This window comes from Myotis daubentonii, chromosome 9 (genome assembly GCF_963259705.1).
Source record: "Myotis daubentonii chromosome 9, mMyoDau2.1, whole genome shotgun sequence".
In the NCBI taxonomy this organism is placed as follows: domain Eukaryota; kingdom Metazoa; phylum Chordata; class Mammalia; order Chiroptera; family Vespertilionidae; genus Myotis; species Myotis daubentonii.
Genome location: NC_081848.1, coordinates 80,846,960 through 80,857,669, shown reverse-complemented (window position 1 = coordinate 80,857,669; position 10,710 = coordinate 80,846,960).

Genomic DNA, 10,710 nt, shown 5'->3' with positions numbered 1-10,710 from the left:
GGACACCTTCCCTAGCAGGCTACGGCCAGTCACTTTTTTCCCAGCCAGATCATTTGGGGGCTCATCATGATCTCTACTTCGTAAGATGGATACCATGAGGGAAACAAGAGCGATTCGGGTCCCTCACTGACGGAACTAGGCCCAGCAGGAGAGGGAAGTGATCAGTGCGAGTCATTCTATAACTAAGGACAAATGGTATGGCTGCACTGCAGATGCTCTGGAACCCCAAAGGGTCTTTGTATCTGAAACAATAAAGACTTCTTGGAAGAGGTGGGATCCAGCTGGTCTGGGAAAATGGGAGGATCTGAACAGAACAAAAGAAAAGGGAAGGTGTTTTAGGGTCAGGGCCTGGCCAGTTTTGCCCAGTGGATAGAGCGTTGGCCTGTGGATTGACAGGTCCCGGGTTCGATTTTGGTCAAGGGCACATGCCCAGGTTGTGGGCTCAGTCCCCAGTAGGAGGTGTGCAGGAGGCAGCTACTCAGTGATTCTCCTCATCATTGATGTTGCTATCTCTCTCTCCCTCTCCTTCTCTGAAATCAATAAAACTATATTTAAAATGAATGAATGAATGAACAGAATCCGCAACATCTATGAGGGACAATAAAGCAGGTCACAATAAAACGAGGTATGTCTGTATTTCCATCGACAGTCTGGATGCTTGCGCCATTCGGCCCGTCAGCCACAGCACGGGTGCTTTTTGAGCCCTGCCCAGGTGCCAATAAGAACTGGTAACAAAACAAGATTCCGAGAGACAGGCGAGCTGACTGGGACCTAGCAAGAGGGTCTCATTGAGGATGAAGGTAGAGTTCTATTTTCATACCGAAAAACAAGGCAACCAAGTGCAAGGTGGGAAAACTTTACAACAGGAAGTGCTATAAAGGTTTATACTTTATATTTTTCATGTATTTCCTAATTTTTTTCTACAATGGCATATATTATTTTTACAATGAAGAGAAAATAAAGTTATAAAACAATTTAGGGCAGCGGTTCTCAACCTGTGCGCCGCGACCCCTTTGGGAGTCGAACAACCTTTTCACAGGGGTCGCCTAAGACCATCGGAAAACACATATATAATTACATATTGTTTTTGTGATTAATCACTATGCTTTAATTATGTTCAATTTGTAACAATGAAATTGGGGGTCACCACAACATGAGGAACTGTATTAAAGGGTCGCGGCATTAGGAAGGTTGAGAACCACTGATTTAGGGTGCTTAGTAGACTTGAAATTCAACACGTCAACAGGGAGATGGGGCTGCCCCCCGAAAAGCTAATGTGATCTTTGACAATAACAGAGATGTGGCAACCAAGACCACCTCCCTGCCCTGGGCTAGGCAGCAGTCAGTGGGTGACAGGGGAAGAGCAGAGACCGGGTGGAGGCCCAGCCCTGCCTCATGCTGTCTGCGTGGCCTTCGGCAAGTGGCCAAACCTCTGTTTTCTCATCTATAAAATAAGGTGAGTTCCTACGTTCAAAAGTCCCTTTCTGCCCGGCCGGCATGGTTCAGTGGTTGAGCCTCGACCCATGAACCAGGAGATCACGGTTCCATTCCAGGTCAGGGCACATGCCTGGGTGGCAGGCTGGATTCCCGGTGTGGGGCATGCAGGAGGCAGCCTGTCAATGGTTCTCTTTCATCACTGATGTTTCTCTCTCTCTCTCCCTCTCCCTTCCTCTCTGAAACCAATAAAAAAGAAATATTTTTAAAGTCCCTTTCTGTTATAAAGACTTTGTTGCTAGGCCCCCATTTCCATAAAAGCCTCGAGGAAACTGACAAACTGCAGTGGCGGTGAGGAGGCTCCAAGGCTGAGACGCTGCTCCGAGTGGAAACATGGCTGCCGGCAGAGGGAACCGGCTTAGTCCGCCGTTCCAGGGGGCAGACCCTGGGCCAGAGGGGGGTGGGGGAACAGACTCCACTGCAGGGAGCCCTGGCACAGCGTAGCCACAGGGTGACTGCTGGGGGCAGGAGCCGGGCATGGTCACCTCGGGGTTGCTGGCCAGGCTGGGGGGCCATTTGTTAGGAGCCTCCAGAGGGACTGGGTCACGGGGCTGAAGGCTGACGACGACAACGATCTCCAAGGCTCTTTCCACCCACAAGATTCTACAAGGATGGGCCAAAGCGCAGTGGTCAGGCCTTCCAGGCCTCCTCGCCATTCCCCAGGAAGCAGAGCCAGAGAACAGAATGAAACGGAGAGGAAGCCACCAGCTGAGTGACACGACTTGGGAGGCTGTTCCGTCCTCTGGGCTTGGGGTGATGAGGATGTGGACACGCAGTGGGCAGGGGCTCCCCTCTCGCTGCCACCGGCTCTGGCCCGTCTTCTGGGGCCTCCCAAGACCAGTCCACTCCCTCAGGTGACGGCAGCCACCTGACCCAGGATGTCCCCGACTCTTCATGTCCCAGACAATCTGCCCTCCTCCTTTCCTCATACCAGCCCCCTCCCATGTTTCTAGAGTCTGTTTTGAAACTCTAGCTCCCAACCCCCAAGCCAATGCGCCCAGCTCTTTGAGTCCCTTCCTATAAGCAACCAGCCGCTCCTCTCAGTGCCCCTGAGATCACCCTCCCCGCCTGGCAGCTCTCCTCCTGGGCAGCAGACTCGCTGACACGAGATGGGGGGGTGCGGGGGGGACGGCTCATGTCCCCCACCACTGCAGGGCCGCGCTGGAGGGGAGGCTGAGTCAGGTGTGGAGAGTCTGGTCCTGGGAAGGGGCGGTGCACTGAGCGAGCCGCCAGGTCTGCGTCCTGAATGTAAGAGCTGGGTTTGGCGTGAGTGGTTCCCCCTGCTCTCTCCACATAAAACGGTGGAGTGCTACTTCTCCCCTGACCGGCCTTCCAAGCAGAAAGAAACACAAATCAGGCGCCTAAAACTGCTCAGCGATGTGCGGGCTGAGCTGGCGGCACTGCACACCCGGCCTCAATGTCAAACGGGAGCCCCACCTCTGACTCCAGGCCTGAGGGGCAGCAAACCCGCCCCAACACCACTGAGAGGAGACCTGGCCGAGAGGAGACCTGGCCGAGAGGAGACCTGGCCAAGAGGAGACCTGGCCGAGCCGCCCCAGGCGGAGCCACGAGTGCCACCGCTCAGCCGCTCTGTCCAAGCTGCCGGCCGCCCTGCCCGCAGGCACGGCAGCAGAGGTCTCTGCCCAGAGCAGAGGGGCCACGCACTGGGTAGGAGACCCTACCAAGAGGCTCCCCGGGCGCCGAGATGCAGGGCCACGGGCCCTGCTGACCCCCGAGTGCTTGGGGCAAGCATTCGGCTTTCGGCACGTAGGTAAACAGTCCTAGAACAGCAGCGTATCACCCCTTCCGTTTATGGCTCCTATACACGCTGCACCCCGGGCTTCTCTCTGACATCATCGCGAACCCCCACAGCCACCCTGGGAGGTAGTCATTACTGTTCCTATTTTTAGACAGAGAAGTTGAGGCTGGGGAGACGCAGTGCCTGGCTCAAGGTCAGGGGATAGGGAGCCAGCCTCTGGCCTAGGGCTGCTGGACTCAACTGGGGCTCTTGACTTTCAAATTAGCAATGACTGGAACGGGGGACCCTTTCCTTTCGGTTCTTCATTTACTGACACTGAGCACCTGCTCTGTGCCAAGCGCTGTGCTGAGGCGGGGAACACAGCTGAACGAGGCCCGGCCCCGAGCTCCTGAGCTCACCTTCCTGGGGGAAACGGACGTGGCCAGTCGGGGCGGGGGGTGAAGGGACAGGAGCAGCAGCGGGTGAGAACTGAGGACAGCAGGAAGGGGGCCCACCCTTGAGCGGCCATCTCTAAAGCCCCCAAATGTCACCCATGTGACAGAGCTGAGAAGAGGGAAGGAGGGAGAAACGCTGGCAGGGGCGCCCGCGCGTGCACCATCTGCCTGGCTCCTGCACCGTCCCTATCACCGTCTCTCCAGGCAGGAAAGAGAAGCCTAGCAGACCGACCACCTGCCAGAGCCCCCACGGCCACCCGGCAGCAGACGCCCGGACTGGCTCTCTGTAGCCATCACACTGTCTTCCCGAGAAATACAAGAGGAGAGAGTTCTGGAAGGACCTAAGCCCAACTGTAGGGGAAAAGCCATTGGGGGGGCGGGGGGTCTAGCTCCTGCCCCAGAAATGCCAGGTGTGCTGTTCCCGCGAATGTCGCAGCCACTGCTGTCTGAAATATTCCTGTTAAACCGGAGGAAGGGCGAAGGGACCAGGAGTGGGTCAGGACGTTCCAAACCCATAGGAGCTCCGCAGGAACTCCCAGCGTCCGCCTCCGCGTGTACCTGACCTCCTCCCCACAGTCCTGGTTTTCCAAGGTAGTGATCTCGCTAAGAAACTCATCCTGTCCTCACCCCCTAGGCCCATCCAGTCCAGCCGGCTCCAGCCAGCCCCTCTCCGCCTCCCCCGCCTCTGAGGGGGACTCCGGGTAACAGGCCCAGGCGCCTCCCTCTCCCCACACGCAGCGCAGCGCAGCGGGCGAGCTGCTGAAGGAACCCAGGAGAACTGGTAGAACTTGTGTCCCCTTTGCCAGAGGCACACACGAACCTGCCAGCGGTAATAACAGGGCAAAGGAGCGGACCCGCCTGGGAAGAGGAGGGCAGGCTGGCTGCCACCGCCATGCCAGAGCCCCTGCCATTAGGGCCTTGCTTGGAAGAGGGGCCCTTGGAGAGTGGGGTTCTCTACATTCCTGCCATGACAGACCTGACAGGCTTTCCCCACCCCAACAAGATGAGTCTCCTCTAATGCTAATACCCACCCCCCTCTCCTCCACGATCTCCCAGGAGTTCTAGACATTCATGTCTCAGCCGTGAGCAGGAACCTCTAGGGCCACCATCATCCCCCCCCCAACCCTGGCAGCCTCGGGGGTAAGGGGAGGAGAGGAGGTCCTGGAGGTCAGGACAGAAGGGATGGGAGCTGCCCTTAGGAGGCCCAGGTGCTCTGAGGGTGAGGCCTGAGGCAGAGCCCTCTCCTGAGTCTGCTTTGTTTGGGGGGAATTTGTTAAAGTGCAAGAAGAGGGAAAAGAGCAAAGCATTCCTGGTCTCGTGGTCTCGGTGGGAGAGTCGGGGAGAATCAATATGCATCCAAATTCAACGTGGTGCATTAAAATGTGATGTCCAAATGAGTTCTTGGCAGGTAAATTTTTAGCCTTAATATAAAGAGTTCTTACGTATCAATAAGAATAAAATATACCATTAAAAACTGACAAATAGCCCTAGCTGGTTTGGCTCAGTGGATAGAGTGTCGGCCTGAAGGGTCCTGGGTTCGATTCCGGTCAAGGGCACATGCCCGGGTTGTGGGCTCAATCCCCAGTAGGGGGTGTGCAGGGGGCAACTGATCAATGATTCTCTCTCATCATTGATGTTTCTCTCTCTCCCTCTCCCTTCCTCTCTGAAATCAATAAACATATATTTTTTTAAAAAACCACCCTGACAAATAGTGTGGAGAACCTATTTATAAAAGAAATTCAACATGATCAAAGTCATATGAAAAAAATTCAACTTCATTCTATATCTTAAAATAAGATATAGAAATCTATCATAAAACATTATAATAATGAAAAAATAGGAAAAATCAAAATGTTTAACTCTAGAATCAGGAAATATTATGTAGCCATTAAAGATGTTGTAATAAAAATATTTACTAACAGGAAAATGTTTACACTACATTAAGTTCAAAAGCAGGTCCCAAACATTGTTATGAGTAGGCACATATTCCATGTTTGTAAACACAAGCCCATGTGTACATCATAGAAGTTAAAGAAGACTAAATTCCACAATGCTCAGCATACTAAGTTATTACTCAATGGCAGAATTATGATTTTTATTTTCATCTGTTTTTTTGTCTATATTTTGTACTTGTTTTCTACAATAACCACCCCCCCCCCCATTGCTTTTGTAATGAAAAGAAACCTTGGTGACTTTGAAAGAGTCCTTGGCAGAATAAATGTGAGAATCACTTGCATTGTGTACAGTCTTCACTGAGAAATGGAGTCTTCTCCCTCTTTAAAAAACATATATTTTTATTGATTTCAGAGAGGAAGAGAGAGGGAGAGACGGAAACATCAATGATGTGAATCATTGATCAGCTGCCTCCTGTACACCCCACACTGGGGATCAAGCCCGCCACCCAGGCATGTGCCCTGACTGGGACTCGAACTGTGACCTCCTGGTTCACGGGTCGACACTCAACTACTGAGCCACACCGGCCAGGCGATTCTTCTCCCCCTTAATCTTACAAGTCGGGGTGAGATGGAAATAGGTGGGAGGAAGGCTGAGGTCTAAGGTCACTTGGGGTGCAGAGATGGGATAAGGAAGGAGACCCAGGAATCCCAACTCTGATGATGCTCTGAAATCGACAGGGGGCCCATGACCTTGCATAGAAGGCAGAGAGGACTGGGAGTCAGAGGACGTGAGAGAATCCTAGGTTTACCGGTTGACACTGAGGAAGATGCTTTATTTCTCTGAAACTCAATGCCTATAAAGGGAAATATAGTAATGCAGAATTACTGTGGGAATTACATATGACAATTGTTTGCTTCGTGCGGTATAAAGCCCCAAACAAACATTAGATGTTGTAGTTATTAACATTCATCTCTGATTCAACCTTCGCAAGAAAGGTGGCCAGCGGCTGTGGACAAGTTTGCATTGGCTGAGAGATTCTGGATGTGCTGGAGGGAGGGACACATTTTCCCATGTTCAGGTAAGGTCTTGGGTTTCCTGGTCCATAGTATGGAAAATAAAAACAAAATACACCTACTGTGAGTTCAGAGGAAGGTGTTTGGGGGCCTTCTGACTACTCTTTGAGGAAACAATATTTAGCCTGTAATGAGAAACCCCTGGCTAGTCATGTGCTGAGCTCTGGGAAGGAGAAAATGGTACAAAAGGCAGAGGTCTGTGACCCCTTCACCTATACTTGTTTACTGATGTTTTGGCAAAATGTTTTGGGGCTGAGTTGGGTGGACCAAGGATGCCAGAGCTTGCCATCTGAGGAGATGGGGAGAGGCTGGGTGGGGTTCTGGTTCGATGGGTCCCCACTCTGCACGAGACAGGGAAGTCATGGCTTCCGGGCGGAGGTGGCAGGCACGCTCGTGAATATGAGCCCCTCTTGTTCATAACTGGTTGGCTGCTTCTTACAGCGCCACTCGCCGTTTTCGCGCAGGATGGCCCCTAACGTCCCCAAAGAGCACTACTGTCTTCATGCCACTACATGAGAGGGGTTTACTGACGCGGTGACAAGCTCTCTAAGTATTGATCAGGTCGGAGACTCATTCTTGACTGCACCACTCCAAGGCCGCCTGCCTCAGATGAGAAGCATAATCTTCACTCTTCCGTTCCTCCTCCACCTTTCCTGCCCTTTCCTCCCTTTTCTTCCTCCCCTGCTCCTCAGTCTCCCTCTCCTTCTCCTCCTGTCCCCTCGCTGGTTCCAGATCCGGCCAGCACCCCCCTCCGTGCTCCTCATGTCACAGGCACCCACCACAGGGAGCCAGCCGATGCAGGCGTCCTGAGCTAGAGCACAGTGGCCTGTGTGATGAGGGCGCGGGCGGAACAGCTCTGGTCAGCAGTGCGGGGCTGTCCCTTTGCGCCCGGCCACCAAGGCTTTGGCTTTCAGAGCTTTATTCCTCGTTTCCTCACCAGTCCCTTCCTCAATTATCCAACACATCTTTTAAAATCTTTGTGTAACTAAGTTTTTCTCCTAATACTCCTGCCAACCCTGCTCCTTTGCCCAGGCCCCTCCCTCTCCGCAGAGCCTCTGATGGAGCTGCTAGCTGGTGCTGACATGCCCTAGCTGGGCGCTCCGCTCCGCTCCGCTCCGGGTGTGGTTTCGCCTGGTGGACAGGCGCAGCGGGCCTCCTGTCCTGTGGGCAGTGGGGAGGGGAGCAGTGCTCAGCTCAGCTGCTTCCTCCCATTCCAGGCCTCCCAGGCTCATCATCTATCCCCGCTACCCACCAAGTGCCAGATGGAAGCCTTTTCTGTCTCCTTCATTCCTTAGAACTCACCCAACTATGTTTTTTCTAATCTGAATCTCATTTCGAAATCTCCTGCCCAAGGGGTTTCCCAACGCCTCTCAGCTTTGAATCAACCTGCTGTTTACAGCACACCCAGATCAGGGGGACCGGTTCTGACACTACGCCCTGAAGACACTCCTGTGCCCGAGATAGTCAGTGACACCTGGACAAACATTCCTTCCTTATCTCCCGTGAAGGAAGAAGCCAAGTAGGCTCCAAGCTGAGAACAGGAACTGGCCGGAAGGCAGGTACCGACTTGGCCTATTCTTCCCCTGGGGAGACGGCTGGGGGCTCGCTGTAAATGCAGTTCCAGCCTGCAGGGGGGCGACCCTCTCCAAGCAGCCCACAGAATCTCTGCCCCCAAAAGTGCCCAGTCCCTCTCAGGGGGCGATTCCACAGGAATGGGAATCTTAGTCCCCGCCCAGGGCTTAATGCGCTGGATTTCTGGCCAGAGGGACCTTGAGCCAGGAGCAGCCTCTGGAACAAACACAGAGAAGTGGGTCAGTGTTTTTTTGAACAAAGGAAAACGGGTTGCTCTCTGCATACAAAGGTGACCCACTCACTACCTGCCTTGGTAACCTGAGAGCGCTCCCCAGCAAGGAGGGTCGCCCTACTGGGGTACTGCTCCTCCTCCAGGGGAAGCTGAAGGACCAGCCTGGGGGAGAAGAGCAACCTGGGTCTCTGCATCATGTTCTGGCCAAGAAGACATTTCACCTTGATTTTTTAAAAATCGACTCAAAGCCCAGTTCTGCATCTGAGTCCCAGAGAGCCAATCCCTTCATGCAAATGGCCAGAGCAGATCATGGATGCCAAGCGGCCTCGGAGGCTGTCGCTCCCTCACTGAGGTGAACGCCATGGGCCGAGACAAAGCCTCTCTCTCCGCTCCTCTCCTCTGATTTGAGAGAAAACACCCGATGCCACGGCGAACTCCTGTTCTTGGCACTTGGTGTCACTCTTGCTTCACCCTGACTCAGCTCAAAGCCTTCAGACTAGTGGCCATCATCACAGAGGAGACAGCTCTGTCCTCAATCCCACCCTCACTGCGCGCGCACACACACACGCACACACGCGCACACACGCACACACACGCGCACACGCGCGCACACACGCACACACGCCAGGGCCTAGCCCAGCTCTCCCGGAGGAAGGGGCAGTGTCCGGGTAGGATGACAGGAGTGCCACACATTGAACGGCAGGAGGAAGGGCCTCATCTTCCCTGAGCAAGGCCTGGGTGGAGCCTGGGCTCCTGGAATTGTTGGTGGTTGACTTCACCACCATTTTCTTAAAAGTCAGAATTGCTCACAAGGCAATCTCATAGCACAAACACTCACACCCAAACACTAAGAGTCACCTGACATCAAACTGACAAATTCTGGTGATGGAAACATAGAAACTATCCATTTATAGCTGCAAGGTTTGCTGTGAGTCTCCTTTTCAACACTTGCTTACCAAGCCTTTGTCAATCTCCAGTGCAGGAGAGCACATTTTTTCTACTAAGAACACCTTGGGCAACCATATGAACGTTACAGTCCCTTGTAGTTAGTCTAATAATTAGCATAACTAAGCTCCTCCTCCTGTCATGCTCCTCGGCCACTGCCCCACCTTCCCAATCCCTCCCGGCCTCTGCTGTTTCCTTTCCTCACTCAACAAGGATTTAGTGAGCTCCCACCAGGCTCTGGGCTCACTCCGGAGTCTCCTTCTGCAAACCCCTCCCTCTACATTGCCTCTAGAACAGTAGTTCTCAACCTTCCTAATGCCGCGACCCTTTAATACAGTTCCTCATGTTGTGGTGACCCCCAATTTCATTGTTACAAATTGAACATAATTAAAGCATAGTGATTAATCACAAAAACAATATGTAATTATATATGTGTTTTCCGATGGTCTTAGGCGACCCCTGTGAAAGGGTCGTTTGACCCCCAAAGGGGTCGCGACCCACAGGTTGAGAACCTCTGCTCTAGAACATGTCTCTGTCCTTGAGGTTCTCCTGTGGGTGACTAATCCTCATGGACACAGTGGTTCCTCCTCTGGGCACAGAGACCTAACATCCTTCCACCCAAAATCCAACTCCTTTCCCACCCACAAGGCCAGGTGCGTCAGGGTGAAGTCTGACAGCCCCAATAGCACAGGCTTAGTGAAGAGCCATTAGCCAGGAAGAGCTGTGTGCAAAAGGCCGCCTGCCCAAGCCACAGCTGTTCTTCAACCAGCTGCTGCCCACTGCACCAGCCTACTTAGCACAACAATATCTAGTTATGGGCTCCTGGTCAACTGATGCTCCCTGATCCCTGGCATGGAACTGGCTGTCCGGAGCAAGAGGTCTCCGGGAAGGTGGAGCTTCCATCTGCCCTCCTGTCAGAATTCTGACGCCTGACGCACCAGGGAGCAGAGGTCACCGCTTCCCTGCAGCCTCATCTTTGAAAACATCTTGTAAACATGCATCAGAGGAAGAAATCTTCATTCTACCTCTTATTAGTTCCTGGACCTGCAAAGTTCCAGCCCGACAAGTCACGCTGGAGATGACAGAGGGCTGGCGTGAGGAGACTCAAGTGGCTGAACTACCGCTTATCCTACTTCTGGAGATAAGAGTGTGGATGCCAAGGTCAGGAACAACAGAGTGCCATGGGCACTGTGTCAACAGCATCTCTGTCGGGAAGCCCTGGCCTGGGGCTTTGTGAACTGCCCCAGGGGAATGGCCAGTCAGGCTGCATTCTTCCTGAAGTCATTCAAAGCACTGTACGCCATC